The following is an 18,643-nucleotide window of genomic DNA, read 5'->3' on the forward strand; positions in this document are numbered from 1 at the left end:
TACCGTTATGTTCGACATCGAGTAAATTAAGGACACCTTCTAGTGAATCTACTATCATCTGACGATAATGTTGTAGATCCTTTACAAAGGCTTTGAGCAAAATAAAACACTGAAGGTTTTTATCAATCGGATACACTTCAAGTATGAATAACAAATGTAAAATTAATCTAAGCAAAATAATAAACAGAAAGTAAATAACACAGAAGTTCCCCAAATTGTTCTTTCACCAAGAAAGAGTTGTGTCTTCACAATGAAGATGGGTTTGTCAAAAAGACAATTGAGGTGAAAACAGTGTGAATAATTAACAGTTGAACACATCAACAAGAACTGGTTTAAGCTTAGATATGATAGAGTAAGTTGCAAATTAGAATCAAAGATTGACCATTAATTCATAATGGTACCATGTCATACCTAAAACTAGGAGGTCAGGGATATGAACTATTGGGTTTTTATTCAAAAATTCAATTTCACAAGTGGTAAAAATTATAGCGAAAGCTTTAAAAATGTTGATTAAAACTAAAACTATTTTACCCACCAAGGATCATTTTGCAAGAGTTATAAATAATAAAATAACCATAGATGGGAAGGCATAACAACCTTTGAAGACTTTGATCCTTATGGGAGGTTGGAAGTTGATGAAGTGTGACATGAAACTATAAAACAAGAGTTCTTTAGAAATATCCACCAAGCAAGAGTAGAACCATTAAAATATGTAAGTATACACTTGTGATTTGTTATTAATAATCCTTACACTTCTAGAAAAATAGCCTTTGATGACACGCAATGCCCGTCATAAAGCACTCAGACGACGCGCAAATGCGTGTCACGGAAGGCCATGACATAACGAGAGACGACACACTTTGTGTGTCGTCTATTTACGACGCACATTTACGATGCACATTTATGACACGCATATCAAGGATGGCCCTGTCATAAAGGAAGAAGACACGCATTTGCATGTTGTAACCTTACGCCGCGCGTGTTTATGACACGGAATGCATATCAAGGAAGCCCCTGTTATAAAGGAAGACGACACACATTTTTGCGTGTCATAATTTTAAATGTTTTTAAAATTATATATTTTTGATAGATTTACTAATTTTCAAATTAAATAAAACATTAAAAGTCTCATAATACAAAATAAATTACCATAAACAATAAAGATAATTCATTGCACTAATATGTCAAATACAAATAATCATTCCAATAGTAAGTAAATGTAACATATTGCTACTATTGCATGATATTTATTATAGAAAACAAAACATGTAAAACGTTAAAAGAAACCCATCACTAAATTTCCCTTCGACAATCTCCTTTGACAATTTCCTTTCTAAGAGAATAATCTGAATGCAGGAAGTTTGAGAGGCTGCAGGGCATGGAAGGAGGTTGCTAGAGCTGTCAGAACCTGCACATGGAAATCGGTAAAAATAAGAAGCTTGAAATTGAAGGACCTATAGTCGATTTGAAAAATATCCTAAATGAAATTTGTTTAGTGATGTCCACCATTGTTACCATAAACATGAGAAAAATTACTACAAATTTCAGAGTTTGCAGTCAAGTTGCTGAATTGGCATACAAAAGGTACCAATAATAAAATAACTTGACTCATATGTTGTGAAGTATATGCAACAGGACCTCCACCATAAATTAATATTTCAGTTCCTTTAACCTAAAACCATAAAATTGTGATGATTGATGATAATATCAGAGTCTAAAGACACTTCAGAGTCTAAAGACAGAACCTAAGTAAAAAAAAGTCCTGGAGTTTTCACTTTCTTAATAATTTTGAGTCCGGTATATGAATGATGAAATCCCTATTTCACATCAATAATAAACTTCAGATTCAAACAAGACAACTCATTTGTTATATATAATGACAATCAAACTATATCAAACACAAACAAATTAACCACTACACATGTTAAATGAAAAAAGTAAAGCATATGGCAGTAAGAAATTTAAAAAAAATAGAAAAACCTACCCGAGATTGAGAACGAAAGGTTAGGTTCTGCTTCTTAGGTATGAGTATAATGAATGAGCGGAGAGACATATATGATTTTGGTTATCCCAATGTTATACATGCTGGGATTCAGACTCGTTGCAGGAAAAACCTCTCGAACGGCTTCAATGTCTCCTGAAGTGTTTCCATTTTACAATGTTCTTATGTTACAATGTCATAAGATCCCTCCTTATGTAATGAATAAACAAATATATTGCTCTTTCTTGCATTTAGACCTTATTTCATTTTTAATGAAAAAAGAAAAAAGGATCTTTACGAGTCAAACAACCAAGAGTAACAGTATAGATAAATTAATAAAAAAGGGTTTTAGGGTTCATATTCTGACAATGAGAAAGATATAAAATTCTAGAATAAGTAAGTTTCTAAATTCATGAAAAAAAATACTTGTTGTCTTTTTGCAAGCTGCCATCTGACAACACGGTGGATAATATTCTTCTGAATGGGAAGATCAAAAACATCACATTCCAACACCATCAGTCCTTTGTCTTCATTCTGAAAGTTTGTAACTACGATCACAAGTTCCTGTAATTGACCTGTGTCAAAGTCTTCATTCAGAAGTTAACTAAAATTGAACAATATTATAAATGTTTTAATTGTGTAAACTTACCAACAACTACTTTTGTCACACCAGGAAGATCAATGAGGGTCAATTTCCCAAATATAAATGATCAGAAATTCAGATATAATAGATTGATTAGTAAACTTACAACTATAAATGGTGTAATTTCCCCTCAACATTCTTGAATCTTCAAGGGGTAAATCAGTAAATATATAGTTGGCTTTTGGAATATAATAATGAGAGAAAATAGAATTTGGCAACTTCCTTGGATCTCAATCATTCTGGTAATATTAGGGATATTTCTACAAACTTATTTCTTCTAAAACAATAGCAGACATCAAAGCAATTAGACGAATTCGGTGAAACTCACGACCAATGGAATCCACAGCAGCAGATCTAATTGACACACACCATAATAAACATAATTTCACAAAATCCTATTCATAAAGAAAAACTTATAATATATAAAATATTAGAAGATCACCTGTCAATATCAGTGTCAAAGATGATCCCTAAATCGACTTTGTTATCAAGCACAGCTTGAGTAAGTGCCTTCATTGCTGCCTTATCCTTGGGGTTAGGGATATGATTAGGAAATAACCCTGAAAATTGTTCAAATTTACTAAAGTTGGTTAAATACAAAAACATGCTTAAATTAGTTTTGATTCTATTTCTTTATTACCATCTGGTTCTAGGAAGTGATTGCCAATAGTAATAGCACCTAAATTATCCAACACATTTCCCTGAAAAACAAATAAGATTTGAAAAGTAATCTTCATATATATATATATATATATATATATATATATATATATATATATATATATATATATATATATATATATATGTATATATATGTATGTATATATCTTTATACCTTAATAAGCATTTAGCCAAAAATGCTGAATTTTAAGAGATACAATCCTCAATGCATCATATACATCAACTTTATGCATTCCAGAAAAATAAGATCCATTGAAAAAGTGATAAGTTTTTGAATGAGTCAAATGATAAGATTTGGAATGAGTCAATGTTTTGATCAAGTGATAAGATTTTGAATGAGTCAAAGTGATAAGATTTTGAATGAGTCAAAGTTTATGCATTCTAGAAAAATAAGATCCATTGAAAAAGTGTTAAGATTTTGAATGAGTCAAAGCGATAAGATTTTGAATGAGTCAAAGTTTTGATCAAGTGATAAGATTTTAAATGAGTCAAAGTTATAAGATTTTTAATGAGTCAAAGTTTTGACCAGGTGATAAGATTTTGAATGAGTCAAAGTGATAAAATTTTGAATGCGTCAAAGTTTTGACCAAGTGTTTCTTATATCGAACTGAATAGGTCAAACAAACTCCCCATTATATCACATTATTCTCAGTTAATTATAGCCACCCTTTCGTTCCCTTCATCCGATTTTCAATTTAAAATAAACATTGTTGCTTGAATTTATAAAAACAAAAAATATTCTCTCTACAAACATTGTTTTCAACATTACTCTTGACATGAGTTTCTTCAAAACTCTATCCCTTCACTTATAATCTTTTTTCCCAACTCAAGTTTTGTTTTTGTTGCTTAAAATCTCTATGGTTTTTTTAGTTGCGGGTTATGGAGGTGGTGCTTAACACCATCGTCAAGCTCTACACACATACATATTTCTCTCATCTTTCTATCCACAAACCCTAATTAAAGCCATTATCACCATCTTCATCGCTAACACAAACACTACCACCACTCTCCTCCTTCTATTCTGTAATCAACACCTTCAACACCACACACCAACATCTTGATTTTCTTGGTTACATATTTTTCTAATCTATGTTTTATTTGGATTTCCAGGCCTCCGATGAAGTCTACACCACCATTACCGCCATCACCACCCTTAATTTGTTCCAGTCACAACCATCCAGGTATGGTTTCAGATAAACTTCCAACACCTTCATTCCTTCTATTTTCTTCACCAGGATGGGGTTAATTCTTCGCTATTTCTTCGAAGTTTAAAGTAATTCTAGAAGAGATAAACTTCAAAATCGTTCATCTCTATCTCGTCTCTCTTTGGATTGATCAATTCATGTTCGTGTTCTATTTTTATTATTTCTTTTTTCATTTTTAGGTTATATCTGGTTTGGTTTTATAGAGAGAGATAACGATGATCAAGCATAACTCAAGTTTATGATGTTTCCATGAGAAAATATTAATTTACTCTAGCTATCCGGAGATGTGTTGGTAACTCATAACTCAAACCTTGATCATTTCTTATCTTTTTTCTATAATTTCTTTTAAATCATCCTCTGTTTAGAAAATTTGGCTGGGATGAATGAACAATGGTTTAAAGGATTTTGCAGGAGAACGATAACTTTCATATATGTGTTTTTTCTTTTTTCTAAGGGTTTTTGCTTTTTAGTAAAATCTATGCTCCACATCTGGTACTTTGAGAAAAGATTTGAAGAATGTATGTTGGTAAGCATTTGGATTCAGATTGCCATCTAGGCAGGCATGAAAATATTTCTAAAACTCTCATTGAAGTAATTTCAGGAGTCAGATGGTATTTTGATGAGTGTCCAGCCTTGATGTTACGACATACTTTGTAAAATTTACTAAGTTATAGCATTTATTTTCAATTTTTATCTTACTTTAGCATTGTAATTTGATAAATGTATCCAAATTTTGCAGGATGTAGGATAGAATGATAGATGTTGAGAGCATGTCTAAGATTTCTTGCAAAACAATGCCAATTTCAACCCTATAACTAATATGCACGGTGGAAATACCACAACTCCTAGAATGCCTAATCTCTCTTTGACCCGAAATAATATTTTTTCTAATTTTTGCAGGTTATTTGACATCCAGATGTCTATTACCTTTTCATTAACTCAGTTGAATGTTTTTCGTTTCAATTTTTCTTCTTTTGATTCTAAAACAAGTTTTTTCTTCCAGTATTGGATTCTTAATCACAACTGACCATGCATTATTCTTTCATTTGTTATTGCTAAAATTAATCAACATACTTCCCAAATGTTCCATATGTGTGATTAAAGCATCCAATATTGACATGTATTGCTAGTGACAGGAAAAGACCTCGACAATAGACAATATAAGGGTATTTGATCCTTCCTGATCTGGCAACCTGGCTTTGTTCTTAGCCTATTGCTAAATTAACCCGACCCCACATCTCATTTACACTTTATGGTCTGTAAAAGTTCCAGTTTGGAATACTGGTTGTGTGGTAGTTTTGTTCTCTTTAAATATTCTATGTACAATCATTTATTTGCACATTTCCATGAGACATATCACTAAAAGTTTATTGAAATTGGTATTAATTTATGTTTTTGTATGCACGTATGAGTTTTGAGGAGTGTAGAATGAGTGGTGGCATGAACCGGTTTATAAGGAACAATTGAGTTGAAGGTAAAATTGTAAAACTATATAGGGTAAAGTGTGTTTTAAAATCACTTGATTTTTAGTTGGGGAAAAAGTATGATTTTTAAGCATTATATTGAAGATATGGTACATTTAGTTGAGGAAGTACCAATTGTAGCATTGTAATTTCGCTGGTTTGTATATTTTGACATATTACCTTCTTTTTTTTAACAAATAAAAAGGGTTAATTACAGGATATAGCAATGTATATTTGTTTGTATATATTTTTTAGCACCGTGCTTTTTGTTTCTTCCTATTATAGAGTTGTACTTCAAAATCTCATCCAAATTATAGTAAATTGTCCCAAATCCAATATTGGAGTTTGTGTTATCCGGTCTCTCTATATAAGTCTAATATATGTATGTATGATAACCAATTTTCAGATTGACCTATGTATAATTGACTGTAAATTGAAAAGTTTTATGAAAATCAGCAACAAATTGATCGTTGGGTGTCATACCTATTAGTTGATAGAAGAAAAATTATAAAATTTTGAATACATTGTATATCTTTCTTTTAGCTACATGTATTACAATTACAGGAGCAATTGAAAACATACAAAAGCTTAGACTATTTGCATCATAATGTACTACTCTTTTATCTGGTTAATAATATTATACATAAAACTATCAAATATGACTTAATTACTTGTATGTCCTTTATGTGTTTTTTTTTCTACCAAATACGAGCTGTAATGATACCTTATCATATAGAATAGTAATTCAACCCTTATTTACTAAAATGGTCCTTGCTGCAACTAGAGATGCAAATTTATCGGTTTTGGTTTTTCTTTTTCAAAACCGATTTGATTTTCTAACATGTTTTTTCTAGATTGGTTTTGGTTTTTGGGTTTTTTTTTGAAGTGAAACTGATTTAAGAACCGGTTTTTTCGATTAAAAAATGCTTCAGTTTGGTTATAGTATAAAAACTGTTTATATATATATATATATATATATATATATATATATATATATATATATATATATATATATATATATATATATATATATATATATATATATATATTCAAACCTATTATAGTGGTTTGATTATATACTAAGATGTTTTGGAAAAACCTGTTCTCAAAAACCGTTTTGGATTTTTTTTGTTGATTAAAAAAATGGTTTGAATGTACACTTCTAGCTTAACAAGGCTACATTCTTGAAATAACCTTGGGCACTCATATTATAACAAGGTTTGGACAGTCTGTGTCATATTTGCTAACATTTTATGGTATAAATTTTCATTTGTTTATAATACCACTATATAAAACATTTAGCTTTTTGACAACACAGAATAATTATTTTGACATAAAATTCACTTTCTTTCTAATTTGACGAAAATTGAATATTTAACTGGACCATTTTTAGACTAATTTGACAACAAAAAATTACTAGATGGACAGTTTGACAACAAAAGTTACCACTTTTCCAATTTAATAGTAGGAAACACTTAAAATGATTTTTTGAAGGAAAAAAAATAGTCGATGTCTTCAACGAAGAGGGCGTGGTGGTTTCAATAGTTAAACCAAATCATAGTGGTTTTTGTGGACTTGACCTTAGATTTTTTCGAAAAGTCACTTTAACGAAGTTTCCATTTTTCATTCCCACATGATTATGTCTTCATTCATTATTTTGTTGATTTCTTCTCCACACAATTAGAGTTTTTATTTTTATCAAATTGATTAACAAAAAATCAATAATTAAAAATACATATATAAAAGATTGCCTCGGTTCGGTTCTTCAATCCTAAAGGAAACAAGAAAATGGTTTGGTAGCCAACACATGAGTACATTCATATGTTTTTCGGATAAGCGCCTCCATTACGTATGTTGCAATTCTGTTAATCATTTGTCTTGTTACTGTATTGCATGGGTATCACAATATTGCATATAAATTCTTCACATAATCCTCCACGCAAACTGTAATCACTGAAACAAAAATATTGTCCGAAATAAAACTAATAGCTTCGACAGATTAGATTGCATAGATTACATGTGTAAGGTAAATGGGTGTAGAAACTATTTTTTGAAAAACTATTTATACCCGTCGCTTGATGCGGGTAAACAGCTAGTATATATATATATATATATATATATATATATATATATATATATATATATATATATATATATAAAGTTAACCTCATGTTTTATACATCATTCTTAAAAGATAACTTACACAAGGCTAAATAAGTAAATATACAACCTCCTCCCTGAACCTAAAGCTTGAGCATGCTTTCTCTCAAACAAGACAGCATAGGATAAAGGCTATATAACACCTTTTAGATCTTACAAAAGCCTGCATTGAAATGATGAACATCACATCATATAAAAGAAGCAATGTGAATGTTAAAGAACCAAAGATTACTACATTCTATTAACATATCAAAAAGTGGTAGCAAATTTGGTTTACACTACGCTACACGTTTCTTTTCTTTGTGTATTAAGCTTGTATTAGTATACTATCACAGTCGCACTATATATGGTGAAATGCACTCCTCTAGTTTGGATTACTAGTGAAATACCTTTAACCTTTCTGCAAGGGTAGGGTAATAGTTGCATACATCATATATAAGCTTCTCAAGCAACATGTCATGTCTAGAGCCTTCCTAAGAAATCATACCAACCCCTCTAACTCTAAGTAAGATTAGGATATACTCACAATGAAAATTAAGTTAAACAATACGAAATATTATTGTAGAAATTTAGGTTTCATCAGTATTCTTCTATTCCATCTTATCATTCTCATACTTCACTCATGAGAACCATTATTCTCTAAATCATCTCTGATAGAGTTACTATTAGAGCGACTTATGGCTACTTTGTGTGGTCAATAGTGATTTCTAAGAGAGTATTAGATGAAGTCATAAGCATGCATTTCAAGGCTTCTAATATTACCCAACTATACTTCACAAGTTGGCAGATAGGTTGAGTTGAGTAGCAGAGCTCCTGCTCCTCACATGGGTGACTGATTCTGGCATATAGAATGCATTTCAAGGCTTCCTGATATTGTTATGGAATGAGGAAAGTGAAAGGAAGATGATATTGATTTCTGCAGACATCCATCACCCAGTGCTCTTCTTCAACAGCTGCAGATGAAGGAGGAAAAGTTAGAAACAAAAGCATCTATGAGGCGGAAGGACTCTGAGACTTTCCCATTGAAAAATAGTTTGATTTCTTAACATATCATTAGTACGCTTTGATTTAAGGCTCTCTTTTAGTTGATTGCCAATGGTGTTAATGAATCGGCATATTGCTTCTACGTTTTCCTCCTCTGGACAAATTTTATTGTCTGCTCCTAAAAGCTTCTTTCATGTCAAATCCACCATAATAAGAAAATAGTGAAAGAAAGTACAAAATTATAAATGAAAGAAATGGAAGTAGATGAAAAATGAAACCTTGACAATGTGATGCATGATCTTTTCGGTGACCATTTCTGCTTCAAAAGCTCACCAATAAGTTTGATGTTTCCATGTGTGTGAAGTTTAATCATTCGTTCTTTGTCTCTGCATTCAGAATCTTGTTCAGGGGCATTCATTTGTCTTATTTCTGACATCAGTTTGTCAGCACCTTCAAATGCCTCTTGAAAATTATTTAACAAAAGACATTTGAATGTAATCTCCTTTCTATCAGGTTCATTACAGTTCATTTTTTATATGAAGACTACTTAAATAAAATACTCCCATTCTATTTTCTCTGCCTCATGGTTCCCATTGCTTTTAAGTTAGTTGACTATTTGTAACAAAACCACTTCTCCTTTCTTTTTGTTTCTTAATTATCTTTGGTCTTTCCTTATATCAAGAAAATATCACATAATCTAAATTGTTCTTGTTTAGCTGAAGAAATTTTAGTTAATACTAATAGATACTTATGATTGATTACTATATAATATACATATGAGGGAGGATATATGTTTACACTTGCTACAAGTACATAATTTGGGAATTGAATCATACTCTTTGATACGCTCTAACTAAAACAAGTTTCTGATTCATGATACAAATCATAATCTTGGCTAAAAGGAGCATCTGTATGAATATCATTTTATAGATTTTTTTTGGAAAACTAGTTGCAAGTAGGAAAGAAGGAAGCATTACTTCAGTTGTTTCATAGGGTGTAAAAATGATCCTTAAGTTTATTGATGTTTTAAGTAAATATAAGTTGACTGAGTCTAGGGGGTAATTGTGTCTATTAACCATATATGGTAGTAAAAGTTAGAATGGGATGAAATAAGGTAGTTGAGAGCTTACCCTGACCTCTGAAATTGGGGTTGTCATTTGTTGTTCGGCTTTTTTTTTCTTCAAGTCAACACAACACAGATTGAAATGTTCACTGCTGACAGCTTCAAGATGCTTACTCAAATGAAAGAAGCAACCTGGTACTTCTGCAGCCCATATGAACTTGGGGGTCATCGAAATGCTCACAAAAGAGAGAGAGAGAGAGAGAGAGAGAGAGAGAGAGAGATGCAGCCAAACCTGAATAATTTAATTAAACATCATTATTCTATGGATTTACCTACTAGAAATGTAGATCATATTCTCCACCAGTCAAAATGTATTTCCCATCCGCACTGATTAATTAAATTAAGTCAAGATTTTTTTTCACTTGATAAAAGATTATGTAAGAATGACTTTGGTAATTTTATTACCTCCAGGCCCAACTGCCCCAGCTGCCCGTTCTGCCCTTCCCTTTGCATCAATAGCTGCCCGCTCACGTGCCTCAGCTTGTGCTCTTTGAACAGAAGCCCTTTCAGACTTCAAACGAGCTTCAGCAGCTGCCCTTTCCTTTTGCATGTTCTCTTTCCCTTACTCCCTTTGCGTGCCTGAATTTAGCTTCGGCTCTGTCCATGGCAAAAGTCTCAAACTCATCTAATGGAGATGCTTAGAATGGGTTATAGCTTTGAGAGTATTTACCAGAATACCTTCATTCGGATTTTTAAGTATGCCTTGGTATTGGAGGGGAGGTCTTGAAGGTGGTAGTGCTTTGGTAGCTTGTGTGAATAGAGGTATCTCTGATACGGTAAGCCTTATATCATCGGATGGTTGTTCTTGTTCATGTTCTTGAGAACTTGTCTCAGTATATGAAGGTGGAGAACCAGTTTGATCAACAGACCGATGAAATTTTTTAGAGACAGGTGGCATGTCAAAGACAGTTTCTTGAGAATCTTGAAAATCTTCTATAGGTGCCTTCTCTGATTGGGTCTCCGGAAATATAAAAGAAGATTTGTTTGTTGGGTCTCTACGGGTTGAACTTCTTAGTCCTTCTTTATAAGGGCTCTGATCTTTTTCCTTATTATTTATCTCAGTTGGGAATGCAGGTGCAGGCTTACCAAATCCATGAAGGGGGTCAATTTAACCAAAATCAAACACACCCCTACTTACTCCAGCATTAGTGCTCCCGGATTTATTCATCTAGTGAACTGTTTCCCTTAGATCGATACAAACACTTGGAGGTGATATGATAGGTGTTGATGCAGATTCTAGAACCACAAATGGATCATCCATTGCTATAGATGTTTCCTTTGTGTTGCCAGTTGATGTTGGCACTGACTCTAAATTTGACCTGTGAGAAACGTATGATATTTTGCATGTGACTTTTCATCTCATTCTATGTTCACCAACTGAACACATTTAAAAGTGAGATTGGCATTCTTCTCGTAGTGAAAATTCAGAAGCATAAGGGAACAGAAACAAGAAAGCAAGAGCTTCTGCATCTACTTATGCGCTCATTATAATCCTGGATTGCAGCAGGAAATTGTAGAAAGAAAATACCTGAGAAGTAAAATGTGGCATATTTAGCTTTAAAAACACCAAAAGTAGTTAAATCCTTGAACAGCTACGCATTCCCCTGACTTATTGGAGTTTGCATATCACTAGACTCCTTTATCATTAATTATATTACCATGCAATTCTTCTAGTGATATCAGTTGTGTAATGTGTAGGATAGCAGTTTGTTCCAGGAACATAAAAGGAAGCAATTATGATTCCACTTAACTTATGACTAATCATTTTTGCGTTTCTATAGTGAATGCACAAACTCTTACAAATGCATTTTCTTATTAACAAATATAAGTTTTCACTTTCGATGGTTGATCCATATGAAAACCTAGCTATGATTCTAAATACTAAATAAAGTTATACATTTTCAAAACCAAGAGCATATAAATTCCATAAATCAGTGAATCAAACAGCTAAAACGCAGTTAAATCATACCATAGTACCTGCTACTAGATGGAGAACCGCCGCTTCCAAAGCCAGGAAGAAAATCATCAAAACCTCTTGAACTCTTACTAGCTGTGACAACCCGAAATTTCCAGTCTGAACAAACCATATCAAGACAATAGAGCTTAGAACAGTTTCAGTGAAATTCCAGACTTCGGGTATAAGTTTGGCAGTTTTTCAGGATTTACACTTAAGGAGATATCAGGAGAGTGGTTGTACTAGGGTTTTGTGCAACACTGTTATTCCAACACTCGGTTATATTAGAAATCATTTCGGGAATAAAAATATTTTCTGCCAAAAATATCTCAGGACTATAAATAGATTTCTGAACCAAATAATTCATTAGTTACATTTCCAATTAGAGAAAAGCCAAATTCTCTCTCACGGATCTTCGGGTTTTTATCCCAAAACGTGAGTACTTCAATCTAGTTGTATTATATAGCTTAGATTGTGCTTAATAACATCAAAATCACGACAGAACAACAAGATCTGTGAGTTTACTCCCCAAGAACATCTTGGAGAGTAAACTCCTTTTCGAAAGCCAAATGAGGCCTAGTCCTCCCTTAAGCCATGAAACTAGTTTGGACTAGTACACTAACTAGTTTAGGGATAGAAAACAAACTCAAAACAACAAGATTTGAGAGTTTACTCCCCAAGAACATCTTGGAGAGTAAACACCTCTTGGAGAGTAAACTCCATTTGGAGAGTAAACTCCTATATGTGGCTTAAATGCTACCTAGTCTTTTCCCCGTGTTAGGTAACGAACTTAGGCTTGTATATAAGTGTGTTTGAGACTAGAAAACAAACAAAACCCAAAGATTCGGGTGTTTACCGCCCAAAAACACTTGGGGAGTAAACTCCATTTTAAGGGCTAAAGGTGTCCCAAAGTCCCTCAAAGCCTCGGATCTCAAACTAGAAGCCTACATTACATGTTTAGACCACCAAATCAATTAATATTCTTGGTAGAAAGAGAGTTCACGGCCTAAAAGGTTCTAGGGTCGTGAACTCCAATAAATGGTGCCAAATGGTGCCATAATTCCTCCTAAAGCCTTGAACAATTGCCTAGAACCTATACCACATGAGCAAGACACTTAAAAGCATCAAAAACACCCATACTTAAGAGTTTACGGCTGCAAACTCTAAGGGAAATGGACTTAGGGCCGTAAACTCCTAAATGGAGTGTTCCTAGACCTTAAACCCTTCCAAGAATTTAACCACCAAGTTGGAATAATTCTAGGAATCATTTGGAACTTCAAAACACACCAAACACCCATGGTTGGGAGTTTACGGCCGTAAACTCAAGATTTTATAACCGTAAACTCCATGTGTGATGGTATATGAGGAGTAAACTCATATATGGGGTCCTTTGGAACCCTAAACACAAGTTCCTTGTCCCACAATAGCTTAGATGCAACCCTAAGGGCTTAAACACTTATATAAAGTGTTTATTTTGTCTAGGATGTCTTAACATTATTAATTAGTGATTTGAGACTAATTGAGTGCATATATGTGTGAATATATGTTCATTAGGATCGTAGTGTGTGTACAAGTCCTCACTTGACACCTAGCAATCCTACGCCGTCCAGTTCATCCGAACTACCAACAACAGGTGAGTGCATACCCCTTAATCAATGTTTTAAATGATTTTAAATGCTTTAATGGGGGGAATACAAGTAGAAAACAGTGTGTTATTAAATCAATCTTATGTATTTTAAAACTGTGTTTTCACTCAGTAGATTTCACATATTTCAAAAGGTGTCACATGAAATGTTTTTCTATCTTAAAATACTTTGATAACAAAAGTATTAGTTTTGAAATGTTTAATGACATCAAGTCACTCTTAATTATTGTTCAAAACTCCTAGATATCTTGCAAAACCATTATTTTACCTTCTTGAATCAAACTATACTTATGCGCATATGTTCATTTATATGTTAGAGATTATAGTTTTCACCCTTCATTTAGTTTCCAATACTCTTGGGTAGCAAGGGTGCATAAATCTACTTGAACAACCAATTACTTTCCAATTAATTATCATAGGGATAGTTAGAAGAAACAAACATTTATTTCTATTACAAAGAATCACACAAGAGTCAGTTCATTCATGAGTCTATGCCAATACCTTACATGATACATGAGTATACTTACTTACAATTACATGATACATGAATATGTTTACATATACTTACCTGTTACATGAACACACTTACATGAATACCATACAGGAAGACTGTTACTTAGGTGCATTATCCTGTATTTACTTACCTGGATACTTGTACTTAGAACTACGAGGATGATTTAGTAGTATTTACTGTGTAAATTATCTTTCCTATCCCAGTTCAATGGGATAATTCGGCGGGACTTACCATTCCGAATCCCACTAATTAGCACCAGTGGTCGATGAACGTCTACGGATGTCTAAGGTTGTCACTTATTTAGTAGTCAGTGACGGGACTAACCATCCCTCTGTCCACTGTTGCAACAGTGGATGAGATGTGAATCTTCGGAGGATCATTAGGTTAGCGATCTGTATTAAGAGATCGATATCGGGACTAACCCTCCCTCCACTTTGCTGCCGCTACAGAGGATGAGGGTACACTCTTCGGATGTCCATAGGGTCTATCTTTCGCTTCGGCGATGTCGTGTTTGTCCTGGTAACCCAAGACAATAACACTTACATGATTATATTTTTCCTATTTACTTTATTTTGTGATACTTTCACATAAACGAGGAGTTAGACTAAGTACTGTAGTACTAGTCAATAGCAAGGAAAAGCTATCATATTACTTACAAAACATTCGGGTCTTGGTAGAAGACTACCTAGTCATTACAAAACATTCGAGTCTTGGTAGAAGACTACTTAGTCATAACAAAACATTCGGGTCTTGGTAGAAGGCTACATAGTCATAACAGAGCATTAGGGTCTTGGTAGAAGACTATCATATCATTTTCCTATTTTAATTTATTTTGTGAGATATTCACATAAACGATGAGTTAGACTAAGTACTCTTAGTACTAGTTGATAGAAAGGAAAAAACTATCATTTTACTTACAAAACGTTTAGGTCTTGGTAGAAGACTACCATATCATTTTCCTATTTTACTTTATTTTGTGATATATTTATACAGACGATGAGTTAGACTAAGTACTCTTAGTACTAGTCGATAGAAAGGAAAAACTATCATTTTACTTACAAAACGTTTAGGTCTTGGTAGAAGACTATCATATCATTTTCCTATTTTACTTTATTTTGTGATATATTCACATAAACGATGAGTTAGACTAAGTACTCTTAGACTAGTCAATAGAAAGGAAAACCTGTCATTTTACTGGTTATAAGAAAACATTCGTGTCTTGGTAGAAGACCACATTTCATACTTATATCAATTGTTCTATGTAAGGATTTATTCGACATTCTTAACAGCATTTTAAAACAGGACAATAACACCTAAATACTTATGAATTCACCAGCTTTATAGCTGATACTCGCTTTCAAAATAACTTGTATTCTCAGGTCATCAGTTAGATAGGTACGATGTCCAGGCCTTGAGAAGATGGAGCACAGTCAAGACTCGCCATATTTTGATTATTCATTTTTATTGTTGTACATTATGAAAGAAGACACATGTATTAAAATATTACCTTTTAATGCAATGGATAATGTTATTGCTTGTTTATTATATTACACTGTTGTGATACTGTACATGACGTCCTCCACCCCTGAACGTTTCCGTCGTTCGTGGTTTTGGGGTGTGACAGATTGGTATCAAAGCATTGTTTATAGTGAATATAATATATCAACCCATGAAAGATATAGTAACTATAAATACATCAGGATTAAAACACTCTGTCTCAGAGTTATACTTTTAAATAATAAAATATTTAAGTAAGTATATGTGCCTGCATTCATACTAAAATCAGTGTCACAATGACAAGAACAAAAGTATTACCATTGTTGAATATCACAAGTAAGCCTGGGGATATATGGTAAGTCTTGGGAATGACATAGCCTGATCAAATATGCCGTTCCGAGGAGTGATTAGCAGTTGCCCAAGAATGGTTGTGAGATGGCAACAAGTCTAAAAACTTACCAACATCACCACAATAAGAACATTATAACAGAACCTAAGTCTAAAATACCATAGGGGTGTTTTGTGTTACTATAAGTACTTTATACTTGAGAACTAAAATGCAATCTTCATTCCTAAGTTGATAATTGCTAAGTGGATACGCTAAAGTTATATGTAACTAGGATGTTATAGACTTAGAATCGGTGAAATTTTTGCTTTACCTTTATTCCTTGTGAATGTGGAGTTAAGGTCACTTATTCGAAGGCCTATCCTGTGTTGATTACATATAACTGGTATGCAATTTACAAATAGAGATGGAACTAATGAAGATTTCCTAAATAATTATCTAGATAGTTCGTCTAATAATTATTTTCTTACCCCAAATTCTCGCGTAGATAACATGGCTGGATTCCATCCCCACGAAAACCTGTTCCTTCCGAACGCGGTTATTGCTGGATGGTTTGGAGAAGAACCAGATAATGATCATCCAATCCCTCTGAATGATCACCATGCTGAAGACCTTTCAGACGATGCCATCTCCGAACCCGAGGTTGAGAACCTACCTCAGGCAGCTCCCTTTCCGATTCCTAACCCTCGTCCGACTTTTCATGGCCCGACGCCTGAGTGGGTGGAATGTTTAGAAACATGGAGCCAAGGACAAGATCAGCCCATGCCATTTAATGGTGACCAAAGCTTCTATGACCTGAGCAATGGGGTCTCAGCAGACAGAATCATGCTAATTCTGATCCGAAGAGTTGCCCGAAACGAAATTCAGGGCAGGACAACTCTACAACGTTTCGCAGAAGTCGATACAAATGGAGGAATGCATATGCTTCGCACCAGTCGCCTTGAACATGCTCGTGAGAGGTCTAAGAGAGACCATGAAACGCTGCTGCAAGCACTGGCTAAATCACGAGCCGAAGTCATGGAACTTCGGGTACGCCAGAGAGTGTACGAAAGACACCTACTTGATGTGGAACGCCAAATGGCTGAAATGCGAGTTCACCAGAATGATGACCGTCGCCAGTAGTAGATGCGTTACGTTATATTCCTTGTTAGAAAGGAATCGTGTTCCTTTCTATGCCCGATGTGGCATTTTCTATGAAACTATCTTGTACTGTAAGTACTTTAGTTAGGTCTTTTTACTGTCAGGAACCATCTTCTTTGGTTATGATGTAAGACCTTTTACAAGGTCATTTTCCCGAACCTGTACGTCATGAATATCAAAGATATTGACAGTCAACTAACTTCTATGTCGTTCTTTATTCGAATACTCTTATCATACATTCATTAGAGTCTATTTGAAACATGCTCTAGTCAAGTCATTGGACTATAGCAATTTGACTCCGGAGACATCTCCGAGTCTCTTCTAATGGTTGGATCACGTTATTCGCCAACCATTGATACCTCGGCTAGAACAACAAACATCTTGAGACCATTGCATGAAGTTACTTCCGATCTTTGCTAGGACTGCATCATAGGGATGTAAGTCGAACTTTCCTGAACATACTTCCATTCCATACTAGGACTGCATCATAGGGATGTAGGTCGAACTTTAGAGAACATACTTCTATTCTTTTCATGAGCGATCGAACTACGTCTAGGTTCAACCATTTTCGCTCACAAATTCGTTTCCTTCTGTGTAACATAATCATGTCATCCAAGAAAGATGATCAGCCCATCAACCAAACACCAACTCTTCAGATTGATGCAGCTACCTTTCAAGCTGCAGTCTCGGCTGTCGTGTCAGCCATTCTGAACCATCTGAACGCTAACAACGCAAGTGTTAGCGGGATTGTTAACAACTATTCCCATCCAAGTAACAATCCAATACCCCAGCAAGCAACAAACTACCACGATACCCCGAGTCCTAAGACCAAGAGTATCGAATGAAAGTCTTGGACTAACTCTAAGGACAAATCGCTTCGAGGGGCAAATAAGAAACAATCACCGGTAATGACCTTCACAGCCACGACATCAGCACCTCTGACTACCATCCCTTCGGGCATCCTAATGGTCCCTAAACCGGCCAAGCCTTATGCTGGAAATCTCCCAAAATGCATTAAATGCAGTTTTCACCACCATGGACTTTGTAGGGAGATGCAATGCTCACACTGCAACGGGAAGGGGCATACAGCCCGTTACTGCAAGACTCCAATAGCTCAGGACGCTCCAGTACCAAACACCAGTGTGAACCAGGCTTGCTACGGTTGTGGCAAAGTAGGTCACTACAAAAGGAACTACCCAGGGGCAGAAATTGCTGGCACAGACGAAAGTCTACAACCAACCACCTCCACAGGAGAGTCTACTCCGGACCCACGTTAATATAATTTAGGCGTTTCATTGTAACAGACT

This window comes from Lactuca sativa, chromosome 8 (genome assembly GCF_002870075.4).
Source record: "Lactuca sativa cultivar Salinas chromosome 8, Lsat_Salinas_v11, whole genome shotgun sequence".
In the NCBI taxonomy this organism is placed as follows: domain Eukaryota; kingdom Viridiplantae; phylum Streptophyta; class Magnoliopsida; order Asterales; family Asteraceae; genus Lactuca; species Lactuca sativa.